Source organism: Globicephala melas, chromosome 10 (assembly GCF_963455315.2).
Source record: "Globicephala melas chromosome 10, mGloMel1.2, whole genome shotgun sequence".
NCBI classification, from domain to species: domain Eukaryota; kingdom Metazoa; phylum Chordata; class Mammalia; order Artiodactyla; family Delphinidae; genus Globicephala; species Globicephala melas.
The window spans coordinates 74302258-74317289 of NC_083323.1; positions in this window are offsets into that span (position 1 = coordinate 74302258).

Sequence of the window (15032 nt, forward strand, 5' to 3'; positions counted from 1 at the left end):
CACTTGAATGCAAGCATTCTTCAATATATGCAAATCAATCATTGTGATACACCATATTAACAAACTGAAGGATAAAAACCATATGACAATCTCAAAAGATGCAGAAAAAGGTTTCAACAAAATTCAACACTCATTTATGATAAAAACTCTTCAAAAAGTAGGCATAGAGGGAACTTACCTCAATATAATAAAGGCCATATATGACAAACACACAACCAACATCATTCTCAAAGGTGAAAAACTGAAACCACTTCACTAAGATCAGGAAAAAGACAAGGTTCTCACTCTCACTGCTATTATTCAGCATAGTTTTGGAAGTTTTAGCCACAGCAATCTGAATTGAAAAAGAAAAAAAAGTTATCCAAATCAGAAAATAAGATGTAAAACTGACACTGCTTGCAGATGACAAGATACTATACATAGAGAAACCTAAAGATGCTACCAGAAAACTACTAGAGGTAATCAATGAACTTGGTAAAATAGCTGGGTACAAACTTAATGTACAGAAATTTCTTGCATTCCTATACACCAATGATGAAATGTCTGAAAGAGAAATTAAGGAAACGCTGCCATTTACCATTGCAACAAAAAGAATAAAATACCTAGGAATAAACCTAGCTAAGGAGACAAAAGACCTCTATGCAGAAAACTATAAGACACTGAGGATGGAAATTAAAGGTGATGCAGACGCATGGAGAGATATACCATGCTCTTGAATGGGAAGAATCAACATTGTGAAAATGACTATACTACCCAAAACATTCTACAGATTCAATGCAATCTCTATCAGACTACCAATGGCATTTTTCACAGAACTAGAACAAAAAATTTCACAATTTGTATGGAAACACAAAAGACCCCGAATAGCAAATGTAACCTTGAGAAAGAAAAACGGAGCTGGAGGAATCAGGCTCCCTGACTTCAGACTATACTACAAAGCTACAGTAATCAAGACAGTATACTACTGGCACAAAAACTGATATATACATCAATGGAATAGGATAGAAAGCTCAGAGATAAACTCACACATATATGGTCACCTTATCTTTGATAAAGGAGGCAAGAATATACAATGGAGATAAAACAGCCTCTTCGGACTTCCCTGGTGGCGTGGTGGTTGAGAGTCCGCCTGCTGATGCAGGGGACACGGGTTCGTGTCCCGGTCCGGGAAGATCCCACATGCCGTGGAGCGGCTGGGCCCGTGAGCCATGGCCGCTGAGCCTGCGCGTCCGTAGCCTCTGCTCCGCACCGGGAGAGGCCACAACACTGAGAGGCCCGTGTACCGAAAAAAACAAAACAAAACAAAACAAAAAAACAGCCTCTTCAATTAGTGGTGCTGGGAATACTGGAGAGCTACATGTAAAAGAATGAAATTAGAACACTCCTTAACACCATACACAAAAATAAACTCAGAATTGATTAAAGACCTAAATATAAGGCCAGACACTACAAAACTCTTAGAGAAACACATAGGCAGAACACTCTATGACATAAATCACAGCAAGATCCTTTTTGACCCACCTCCTAGAGAAATGGAAACAAAAATAAACAAGTGGGATCTAATGAAATTTAAAAGCTTTTGCACAACAAAGGAAACCATAAACAAGACGAAAAAACAATCCTCAGAATGGTAGAAAATATTTTCAAATGAAGGAACTGACAAAGGGTTAATCTCCAAAATATACAAACAACTCATACAGCTCAATATCAAAAAAACAAACAACCCAATCCCAAAATGGGCAGAAGATCTAAATAGACATTTCTCCCAAGAAGACATTCAGATGGTGAAGAGGCATATGAAAAGATTCTCAACATCACTAATTATAAGAGAAATGCACATCAAAACTACAATGAGGTATCACCTCACACCAGTCAGAATGACCATCATCAAAATAATCTACAAAACAATAGATGCTGGAGAGTGTGTGGAGAAAAGCTAACCGTCCTGCCCTGTTGGTAGGAATGTAAATTGCTACAGCCACTATGGAGAATAGTATGGAGGTTCCTTAAAAAACTAAAAATAGAACTACCATATGACCCAGCAATCCCACTACTGCGCACATACCCTGAGAAAACCATAATTCTAAAAGAGTCATGTACCACAATATTCATTTCAGTGCTATTTACAATAGCCAGGACATCGAAGCAACCTAAGTATCCCTCGTAAGATGAATGGATAAAGAAGATATGGCACATATATACAATGGAATATTACTCAGCCATAAAAAGAATCGAAATTGAGTTATTTGTAGTGAGATGGATGGTCTTAGAGTCTGTTATACAGAGTGAAGTAAGTCAGAAAGAGAAAAACAAATACCATATGCTAACATATATATGGAATGTAAAAAAATATGGTTCTGAAGAACCTAAGTGCAGGACAGGAATAAAGACACTGAGAATGGACTTGAGGATGTGGGGAGGGGGAATTGTAAGCTGGGATGAAGTGAGAGAGTGGCATGGACATATATACTACCATATGTAAAATAGATAGCTAGTGGAAGCTGCCGCAAAGCACAGGGAGATCAGCTTGGTGCTTTGTGACCACCTTGACGGGTGAGATAATGAAGATGGGAGGAAGACGCAAGAGGGAGGGGATATGAGGATGTATGTATACAAATAATGATTCGCTTTGTTGTGCAGCAGAAACTAACACAACAGTGTAAACAATTATACTCCAATAAAGATGTTAAAAAATAATTTTCAAAATTAAAAAAAAATGCTACAAATCATTTTCAGCTCTTCCCATCAAGTGATGGAGTCTAGTTTATCCTCCCTGGTTTCTGGGCTAGCCCTCTAACTTGCTAGAACTAATAGAATGACAGAAAACAGTTGTACGGTTTCTGATCCCTGGCCTTAAGAATCTTACAGATTCCACTCTTGTGCCTTTGGAACTCTTTTTTACCATATGCAGAGACCTAGGGTGAAGGGCCATGTGGAAAGAGAAGCCCAGTTATCCTGCCTATTCCAGCCATCTTAGCTGAGATTAATCACCCCTACCAAGCCCCTAACTGACTGCTGCATGAGTAATCCAAGGCAAGAGCAGCAGCAGAATTGCCCAAGCAATTTTGAGGAATAATGCAATTTTAATATTATAATTCACTAAGTTTTGGGTGGTATGATGCATAGCAATAGAAGACTAATACAATAACCTTGAACCACTGGCTTTCAATTTCATGTCCTTAGTCACAGCAAGCAGGATGAAAGAGAATGTGGTCGTAACAAGCTCATGAACACAGAAGGAAAACAAACTCAAAGCAAATGCCTTACAGAACGTGGAAGTGTTAGTATAACCTTCTCAGGGATAAAGCAAACATTTAGAAAGAAGAAATTCACCGTAGTTGAGTGTAGTCTTTTGGTCAGATGAACCTTGGTACAAATATCTGCTTTGTCACTTGGCTTGCTGTGTGCACTTGTGAAAGTAATTAAAATTCTCTAAGCCTTGCTTTTTCTGTAAAATTGGGGGTTTACTAAGGCTTGAATAAAATAGTATAGGCAAAGTTGTGTTCTCCATACATGGTAGTTGTTATTTTATAAGATAGTTAAAAAACAGACTATTACTCTCCCCTACTCTGTATCACAGATACATATTTTATTTTCTTATCAATACTTGAAATTTTCTCATGAATATATTTGTTTTATGTGTTTATTATCTTCTACTAGAACAAGTGATCCTTGAGGACAGGACCCCCATCTATTTATTTCACGTCAGCATCCCCCATAGAATAATTGGTGCTCAATAAGTATTTGCCAAATTACTGACTAATTGTGAATTTGAATATTGTTAAATTTCACTACTAATATATATTGAGAAAGCCACATACAGAAATAATCTTCAATAATTTCACCTTTACTCTTTATCTCTTTTGTCTGCACTTTCTCCCTTGCTCATGCCATGGCTTTTCTGGTAACCTCTATTCTGCATACTTCTAGGTCTCCATGAAAAGCTTTGACTCACTTCAATTCCATACTTTCAGCTTTCTTCTAGATAACAGAAACTTTTCTCTTCTGTTAACCCTTCAACTTTACAACATCCAAAACTTAATTCACACCCCCACACATCAACCAGATTTCCTAGTGTTCTTCTTTGTGTTTCTTACTTCCAGCCAAACTGGGCAACTGGCTTGCTATTTCTGGGACCTGCCCTACACTTTCTCTTCTTCCCCAGATGTATTCATACTTATTTTCTATTTCCTGGATGCTTTTCTCTACTGCCCTTGCTTATCAAAATTCTTCCCATGTGTAACCTACCTTCTCATGAAGTTCGCCTGATCACCATAAATATATCTTTTTAATTCTAGTAGCACCAAATCTGTACTCTTCTTTAAAATCTTATATCAGTACTTTACATCATATTCATTCACCTTAATATCTTATCTCTTCCTCTGGATTTGAATCTCTTTTATGGCAGAATCAATGTCTGGTTCATTTTAACATGTTCCACATACCCAAACATGCATTAAATGTTCAACAAGTAAATATTAGTGAATACTTGTCCATTATCTTAAGTCTATCTTAGAGATAAAAAGACACAGCTAGACTAATATTAGGGAGATATGAAGTTTCTTCACCTAAACTGAAGAAAATGAAAAAAGTGTCTCAGGAAGGAGGATTATATGATCAATTCCACCAAACGCTGATGATAGATTAAATAAGATGAAGACTGAGAATTGAACTTGGGTTATAGCAACATAGCTCATTGTTCATTAATTTTTAAAATTTTATTGTGGTAAGAACATTTAACATGAGATCTACCCTTTTAACAGAGTTTTAAATATAGAGTATGTTATTGTTGACTACAGGTTCAGTGTTGTACTGCAGATCCCTAGAGCTCATTATTCATCTTAACAAGAGCAGTTTCAGTAGAGTTTTGTGGAGGTTAAGACTTGAGAGAAGTGTCTTTAAGTAAGAGTGGAGAAAGAAATTGGAAAGACTGAGAGTAAACAAATCTTTTGGGAAATTTGATTTTAAGGAAGAGAGAAATGGAGTGAAATGTGGTCAGAAGAGGGAATATAAGATTTTTTCTTAAGATGAGAAAAATAACAATGTGTTTATATGATGATATGAAGGCAGCGTAATTAAAAGAAGGGGGAAAGTCTGGAGACGAGTGAATCACTGGAGGAGTTAATCTGAGGAGCACAGTCAGTTCATTAATTATAATAGATGAGGAGGTAGGGTTAGAGAACACAGGCACAGAAACAGTCAACTTGATGGTCAATCTAGGTTAAAACAGAATTCTTTTGAAATTGTTTAGCAGCATGTCTCAGGGGTCCTACACATTTAGACTGAAGGGATAGAGAGAGCAATCAGGGTCTATTCTCTTTAGTCTATCATTTTATAGAAACAAATTCCAGTAACGAGAAGAAACTTGTCTGTATCAATTAATAATAAAAATGGGGCTAGAACTCATATTCTGTTCAGAAAGCACTTCCCCTGCATTGCATTGTCCAAGCTGGCTTTCAGCCATTTAGAAAAACGTCCCAGATATTTTAGGTCTTGTTGATGATGACATGTGTTATGTGTGTTGCTTTGATATCCTCTCTGGCTGAATGGGAGCCTGTGGAGTCTGGTTGCCATGAGGCCCATTGCTACTGTATGTGCTGAAGTTCATGAGTTTGCGGTAAACATCTCTACCTCCTCTCCCCACTTCTATTAGACAGCTTTGTTGGGCTTCCTCTGGGAATTTGAGAGTTAGCATGCACCCAAAGGAAGAGAGTGGAAGGATTGAGCTTCCAGTTACTCTGTGTAAAACCTTTCCCATGATAGACAATACATTTTGTTGCACCTTGTTTTCTTCAAGTACATAGAAAAAGTAATACTTTCTCAACATTCACTTGGTGTTTGTTATTGGGAATAACAAGGAGTAAAAGACATACCACCTGCACTGTAAAAAAGCTAACTAGGACAGCTGAGAGAATGCAAAATGAAGGTGTGATGAATGAAAAAGGACATTTAAATTCTGACAAGAAGAATTAGACAAGACTTCAGGGAGAAGTTGGTTGCAGTGCAGCCTTTTTCTGTTTAGGGAAAAACATGAGAAATGCACAGGAGAATAAAAATACTCTGATATCTTCCAGTTAAAAAATAAAAACTATTATGGCAGGAAGTACAAAGTTTTATAATTTGTACTAGTTTATAGCTCACAAGATAATAGTGTAGGGGAAAAAGAGTTTTCCCTGACCCTCTTAGGGTCCTTGGCTTGGTCCCATTAAACAACAAAGACAGATTAGCAGGAGAAAAGCATATAAATTTTCATGGATTTTTACATGTACATGGGAGGTTTCGTAATGGAATGAAGACCTGAAGAAGTGACCAGAGCAGGAAGCTTTATGCTTTTCAGACAAAAAGACAGTAAATTTGTGAAGAATTGGTAAGACAGAATGGTTGGGACTAGTGGTAGTAAACGGTGAAGAAGTAGTTAGGAAGGTAAGAATCAGCTTAATAAGGTTTTTCTATGTAGTATTCTTGGCCCCAAATTCTCTGTCTCTGGTGATAAGAATGTCTTCCTTCCTCCTGGTACAGGGAGGGTATCTTTCATATGGGAGATTTACAACCCATTTCAGGGAAGAAGTATGAGGGAGAGAAGGTTAGAGTAAATTTCCTGCTTCTGCCATTTTCTAAACTCTTTCAGCTTAAGGTATTCAATATGCCAAGATGCCATATTTTGGGGTAGCATGTCCTGAACCCCATCAACAGAGAAATATGGAAGCATAGGTGGGGAAGGATCTTGCATGCCCTGTTACCTTGCTTTCCTCAATCATGACTATTTCATCAAATAGTGACCTTGCAGTCATTTTATGAACTAATTTAACTCTGGTAGAGACATTCTATTTTTATCTTCCCTCCAGGGCATTGTATTCATGAAGTCCTTTTCCCCTATATTTACTCCTTCCTCAGATATTCACTTGATAGCTTCTATATGATGGCATATTAATTTTTAAGAGATATACAGCAATTGTAATGGTTTGCTAATGACAAAGAAGGCTGATTACTATTTTATAGCATAAATCCTGAGTTAGAAAATTATTTCTTTAAATGATTAAAGAGATGGGTTTGGGGGTGAGGTGTTGATGTGGTAGTGTTATTGATAATTCTTTTAAAGTTCTAGGAAGACCCCTTTATTTTTTATTTATTTTTTTATTTTTTTTAACATCTTTATTGGGGTATAATTGCTTTACAATGGTGTGTTAGTTTCTGCTTTATAACAAAGTGAATCAGTCATACATAAACATATGTTCCCATATGTCTTCCCTGTTGCGTCTCCCTCCCTCCCACCCTCCCCATCCCACCCCTCCAGGCTGTCACAAAGCACCGAGCCAATATCCCTGTGCCATGCGGCTGCTTCCCACTAGCTATCTACCTTACTGCGTTTGTTAGTGTGTATATGCCCATGACTCTCTCTCGCCCTGTCACAGCTCACCCTTCCCCCTCCCCATAACCTCAAGTCCGTTCTCCAAGAGGTCTGCGTCTTTATTCCTGCTTTACCCCTAGGTTCTTCATGACATTTTTTTCTTAAATTCCATATATATGTGTTAGCATACGGTATTTGTCTTTTTCTTTCTGACTTACTTCACTCTGTATGACAGACTCTAGGTCTATCCACCTCATTACAAATAGCTCAATTTCGTTTCTTTTTATGGCTGAGTAATATTCCATTGTATATATGTGCCACATCTTCTTTATCCATTCATCCGATGACGGGCACTTAGGTTGTTTCCATCTCCGGGCTATTGTAAATAGAGCTGCAATGAACATTTTGGTACATGACTCTTTTTGAATTTTGGTTTTCTCAGGGTATATGCCCAGTAGTGGGATTGCTGGGTCATATGGTAGTTCTATTTGTAGTTTTTTAAGGAACCTCCATACTGTTCTCCATAGTGGCTGAACCAATTCACATTCCCACCAGCAGTGCAAGAGTGTTCCCTTTTCTCCACACCCTCTCCAGCATTTATTGTTTCTAGATTTTTTGATGATGGCCGACCCCTTTATTTTAAATTTTAAAAGGTGGCTTCTAAAAGTTCGTCTCATACTTTTTATAATAAATAGGTTTGAGTATACAGAGACTAATTTGTAATAAATTGGAGTATTTCAGTATTAAAGCTTTGCACATTAAGCTTTATGGATAATGTGACTGGAGACATTTAGAAATGTACTCAATAATATTAATTGTAATACATGTGATTAGGATTCCATCACCTTTTCATATACCCAAAAGATATGTTGTGTTTATACCAACTCTTTTTTTCCCCACATTCTAAAAAGATAATATTTTCTTATATAAACCATAGCATGTGACTCTCTAGTTAGTTGAAATGGGACATTAAATATGAAGAATTAATAAATATGAGGAATAGAGATAAAGAACTATCTCTTTGGAAAAAATAAATTACCAAGTGAGTTTTATTTAACTTTTATTAATTTTGATTTTTTATCAGATCAATTTTTTATTAGTTTTCATTAATTTATAAAATATTTGAGAGGAAAGTAATGTCACAAAATATTAATCAATAGTTAATTTAAGAAAGAAATAGAAAATTTTGTTTGAGCCAACCTGATGATTATAACCTGGGAGACGGTCTTTCAGAAAGCTCTGAGGACTGTTCTGCCTATTAGAGGTCAAAGAATGGTTATATAATTTTTTGAGACAAAGGTCTGTACATCAACATAATAGTTTGACAGTCCAACAAGATGAGTGGGTCATTGTGAACTTTACAGGGTTGAGAAAGGAATGTTATTTCCTAAGGAGTTACCTTGCTGGTGCAGTTAGGAGGGGAGAAATTGTTTTGTTTTTCTTGGTGAGTAGGCATTTCTGTGTATTCTAAGTGTATTTAGTTAATATACAAGGCAGATGCACACAAAAGGGGTGAGGGCAGTGGCTCAAGCTGTAGATAAAATTTTAGGTTGATATTCTTCTTGTCCTACCTTAAAAATAATTTTGTTCCATCAATTTTCCCCCTTTGATCCTTAATCTTTTTATAGAAAGCATTAGGTGGTCAAATATGCAGAGTGTTCTGGGCCCATCATATTCCTTGATGCCAGGTGCTAATAGCCCAGCTTTTTTCTTTCTTTTTATGGGGTTGTACTAGTAAGATGTCTGACAAGGACTAGCAGTCAATTTCAAGTTTCCCAGTAGGAATTATGCCAATTTTACCTTGCATGTACACTGTGCATGTCCATTATTTTATAGAGAACTAAGGAGGAGATCAATAGTTTCAAGTTGTTTAGGTACCATTATCTTAGTGGGAACAGATGATACACAATGTGAAAGTCAAGAAACTTTCACTTTGTAAGTTGCATAAACGGTAATCAAAATTGCTAATTGGAGTAACAATATCATTAGTAAAGATTTAAGACAGGATCCTCCTGAACCAAACTATTTTCCTAATATTTCCTTATACTGGGAAGAGGATCATTCAGAATGCAAATCTGATTTCTCATATGTGTCATAAGGTGGGTTACATTAGAAGACTCATCAGGAGTCTAAAAACAAAATTCACTATGTATTATAGCACAAATTCCCCCTTTGGAAGTTGTTAAAATATTAAGGCACTTGCAATTCTTTTCACATCATGGAAACTTCTGAACTGAGCAAACTAATGGCTTGGTTACTGTCATTTAAGACTTGCTAGGTGAATTTTGTTAAAGCCTCTATATAAGTAATGACACACTCTATTCCAAGTGAAGGAACAAATATCATGGCCAAATAATCACACCATTGGAAAGCTGATTGAACCCAACCTGCCAGCATTAAAGGCAGATTGGCATGTGCAGTTTCCAAGGTTACCCATAGGTGACCGTGAGACCAAGGAAAACCAATTGTTCATCTTCCTAATCAACCTGTGTAGAGCCAAGGCCATAAATTTGTTCCATAAAATCTGTTGGGTCCCATTAGGAGCTATTCAATATATTTAACATCTAGTGAAAAGAAGTATTTATAACCAGGTTCAGAACAGGGGTCATTAATTGGCCAGGTAAGAGGGATGATGGTGGTGGCTTGCATGGTACTAGAATTTCTTTTCTCTAAGAAAATCTCTAAGGGCTATACAGATAGAGACTTGAAGAGGAGAAATCCACCAAGGTAACCCAGGAGTACTAGACATAGAACCCTAAACCAAGAAACTAGATTGATTTTTGAAACTTGCTTATGAATGAGACTAAGAAAGAAATAGATCTGATTTATAAGCAAAAGTGTGACCAATTATCAAAGTTATTAGTAAACAGGTCTGGTCTGGCATTTTGGGTCAGCTGTCTACTTCAGATGTTGTCTTCTCATCCTGGTCTGGTAGTACCAGTCTCAATTAGTCAAAGCCAGGTGTCAGAAGCAGGAGTTGCAGTTTATTCAGGAGAGGAAGTCTGATATGGCTCTTTTCAACGTGGCTGTAAAGAGTCCTTTATCTGATGTCTTTTCCAATATGCATAATCTCCTGGTTGCAGGTTATGGGGCATCTGATCTTCATCCAAAGATAGATTCCTGTGACAAACTTCAGAAACAAACTTAGAATGTCCTTTTAATAATTCAGTTAAACTCTACAATAATGTAACATAGCAACAAGTAACCATCTAGGGAGTCTTAGGCAGTAAATATAGAATCTCAAAGACAATTAAATGACATTAGAATTTAATATCAACAAAGATATATTGCTGAAATATAATTTTTTCTCTCAAAAAATTACCCTCATTCCTATCAAATATAGCCAAATTAAGATGAATTTATTTGCAAAATAAGTCTGGCTTCAATAAACTTGGCCTGATTATTTACATAGGTATAATTTCTCATATAAGCTCTTTTATATTTGGCTTTTCTGGAACTTTGTCATAATGAATCTCAGATTGAATTTTTAAAAGGTCTCTCAATGCCAGAAAAACTATGCTGAGGTCTTGCTGTCAGATTCTACCTTTGATATTTATAGATTTGGGTGAATTTCTCTCTTCTTGAGGTCCCCAAAATATCTTGAGATTCCTACACCAGCCAGGTGGTGGCTTTTTTTGTTTACCTGGTGAGGCTGCTGTGAATTCTGTAAGTAGGATAACAGGTTGTTTTTCCAAGAGTTTATCGTTCCATATAAAGTCCACCTAAGTTCTTTAAAGCTGTCTGGTCATATTTAATTTTATATATTTTCAAAACATGACATTTCAGTCAAAGCCATGGTAATATAACCTGTGTTTCCAATTATGTCCTATTATAAGAAGAATAGATTCCTATTGAAATTATGCAAATAACTATATTGCTATAAAAATAAGAATACTCACTAAGATTTTCCAAATTCTGGAGGGATCAGGTTAGAGAGAAAAGATAAATGTTTCAATTCTATTTACAAAGGTATAACTTACTAAGTTACTATAAGCCATAATTAGCTTAAGGGGAAAGATTTCCTTATATCTGGAAAACATAGATTAAAAGCCAACACTATTTCAGACCAAAAAAACATAGAATTATAATTATATTCATCAGTTTACTCAATCCCATGTGACTAATCTTTGATCTTAATCTTTTGTTAACAGTTTTATGGAGCCTTCAGGGTTTCCATTAGGATTCTTTAATTTCTTACCCAGTTCAGTGGTATGATCTGAAAGGTTTCAGAAACCTGTACTTGCCAAGAAGCCCTTCCTGTGAATCTTCTTGAAGATGAAGCATTTTTGCAAAAGCATCACAGTGAAACAACAACTGTCTATAAATGGCAAAAAAAAAAAAAGAAAAAAAAAAAGAAAAAGGGGCTTCCTTGGTGGCGCAGTGGTTGAGAGTCCACCTGCCGATGCAGGGGACACGGGTTCGTGCCCTGGTCCGGGAAGATCCCACATGCTGCGGAGTGGCTGGGCCCGTGAGCCATGGCCGCTGAGGCTGCGCGTCCGGAGGCTGTGCTCTGCAACGGGAGAGGTCACCACAGTGAGAGGCCCGCATACCACAAAAAAAATAAAAATAAATGGCAAAAGACTTTAAAAGACACAGTTAAACATCTAATTACAGTATACTTGACAAAAAATTGTTGCTGTGACATACAGCATTTAAGATAATAACTAGAATTATGACTGATAAAATTATACCAGGATATACCCAAATTTTTCAAGTTTCATGTTATTTCCAGCATATCTGTATTAATGGTATTTACCCATATAGTATAACCTAAGATGGTTTATTTCTGTTCACTTGACAATGCTTCCCATGTAACCCAACACACCAAATGATCCTAATTAGTTTAAGATCTTTCTCTCTGAGGTGCTTCAGAGATCCTCTGAACTGTCTCAAAGTTAGCTAGAGGTCAACAAAACTTAAATTTGAATTTGATCTTCCGTAAGTTTGTCAAAAATATTTAAAAGTTTTGAAACACTTAGTCAAATAGGATCATAGGCCATCACTGTGAAACAGTACTTATTTATGTAGCCAAAGGGACAAGAAAATATTTTAAAAGCAAAGACAGAAAGTTACAACAAATTATTTTAAAAAGGTAAAGAAACTTTTACAATTTATTATTAAAAGCAGTTCAATATTCCAAGAAAACTTTCTTTTCTTAAAAGAGAGAAAACCAAACTCTAGTTTTGCACTTTACCTTTAATATCGAAATGAATTTACTTAATTAAATTCAAGTTAATCTTAGCCAGTCCTGACCATGCATTAAATTCCTTTCTCATATTCTTCTTCAACTTTCCACAACTTTCTATATCCATATTAGTTTGACCCTTACTTTCTTTCCCATTTAGAAATAATGAGCTTTAGGACAAATATACTTTCTTTCTCCTTAATAAATTGCATTTCCTTTCCTAACATACAAAGATATTTTTCTTACTAATTTTTAGTTCTAATTATGTATATTAATTAGAAATCTCAACTCTTAAAAACCTTAATTTCACATGAAAACCAAGAAGTAAGCAACTATGAACTGTCTTTTACATTAGCATTCTGTAGATTTGCAAAATTATTAATATAGTATTATATAGTATAAATATAGAATATATAATTTATAAAAACATATGCTTTCTTATATAAAATGTCTCATTTTGGCACCAAACATATTTATTAATAGCCCTAAATATCTTTAGTCTCTCTACAAAAAGGAAGCCAATATTCAGTAATTAATGTTTTGGTATATTTATTTTGGAATGCACTAGATATTTTAACAAACTTCCATCATTTAACTTAATTTATTAAAACTCTAAACTTTCAAGTTACCAAAATATGGACAAATTACTTAGAAGCAGACATTCCTGAAACATAATTATTCCTAAAAAGTTTACCTAAAATCTCTCATCTCATTTATATTTAATTTACTCATAAACTTTTATCATATCAAGTTACTTTTCTTGCTGGCAAAATTGCAACAGGTATAATAAGATTTCACTAACCTCTAGTAAACTTAGGTACAACAAAAGTATTATCGTTAAGGTTGATGACTGTAAAGATATGTCTATATTTAATTAAACTAGAAGATTTAACTTTAATACCATACATGAATACTATTTCTCAGGTCATGTGAATATGAAATTCATTCAGGTTAATTTCGTTGACATTTCTGAGAATTTATATAAACACTTGATTTCCTTTAAGTCAATTGAATAGAATTTATTTTTCTTTTTTCTATTTATTTTACATCTTTAATGGAGTATAATTGCTTTACAATGGTGTGTTAGTTTCTGCTTTATAACAAAATGAATCAGTTATACATATACATATGTTCCCATATCTCTTCCCTTTTGCATCTCCCTCCCTCCCAACCTCCCTATCCCACCCCTCTAGGTGGTCACAAACTACCGAGCTGATCTCCTTGTGCTATGCGGCTGCTTCCCACTAGCTATATATTTTACATTTGGTAGTGTATATAGGTCGATGCCACTCTCTCACTTTGTCACAGCTTACCCTTCCCCCTCCCCATATCTTCAAGTCCATACTTTAGTAGGTCTGTGTCTTTATTCCTATCTTACCCCTAGGTTCTTCATGACATTCTTTTTTCTTAGATCCTATATATATATATGTTAGCATATGGTATTTGTCTTTCTCTTTCTGACTTACTTCACTCTGTATGACAGACTCTAGGTCCATCAACTTCACTACAAATAACTCAATTTCATTTCTTTTTATGGCTGAGTAATATTCCATTGTATATATGTGCCACATCTCCTTTATCCATTCATCTGATGATAGACACTTAGGTTGTTCCATTTCTGGGCTATTGTAAATAGAGCTGGAATGAACATTTTGGTACATGACTCTTTTTGAATTATGGTTTACTCAGGGTATATGCCCAGTAATGGGATTGCTGGGTCATTTGGTAGTATTATTTGTACTTTTTTAAGGAACCTCCATACTGTTATCCATAGTGGGTGTACAATTCACATTCCCACCAGCAGTGCAAGAGTGTTCCCTTTTCTCCACACCATCTCCAGCATTTATTGTTTCTAGATTTTTGATGATGGCTATTTGGACTGGTGTGAGATGATATCTCATTGTAGTTTTGATTTGCATTTCTATGATGATTAATGATGTTGAGCATTCTTTCATGTGTTTGTTGGCATTCTGTATATCTTCTTTGGAGAAATGTCTATTTAGGTCTTCTGCCCATTTCTGGATTGGGTTGTTTGTTTTTTTGTTATTGAGTAGCATGAGCTGCTTGTAAATTTTGGAGATTAATCCTTTGTCAGTTGTTTCATTTGTAAATATTTTCTCCCATTCTGAGGGTTATCTTTTGCTCGTTTATGGTTTCCTTTGCTGTGCAAAAGCTTTTAAATTTCATTAGGTCCCATTTGTTTATTTTTCTTTTTATTTCCATTACTCTAGGAGGTGGGTCAGAAAGGATCTTGCTGTGATTTATGTCATAGAATGTTCTGCCTATGTTTTCCTCTAAGTGTTTGATAGTTTCTGGCCTTACATTTAGGTCTTTAATCCATTTTGAGCTTATTTTTGTGTATGGTGTTAGGGAGTGTTCTAATCTCATACTTTTACATGTACCTGTCCAGTTTTCCCAGCACCACTTTTTGAAGAGGCTGTTCTTTCTCCACTGTACATTCCTGCCTCCTTTATCAAAGATAAGGTGACCATATGTGCA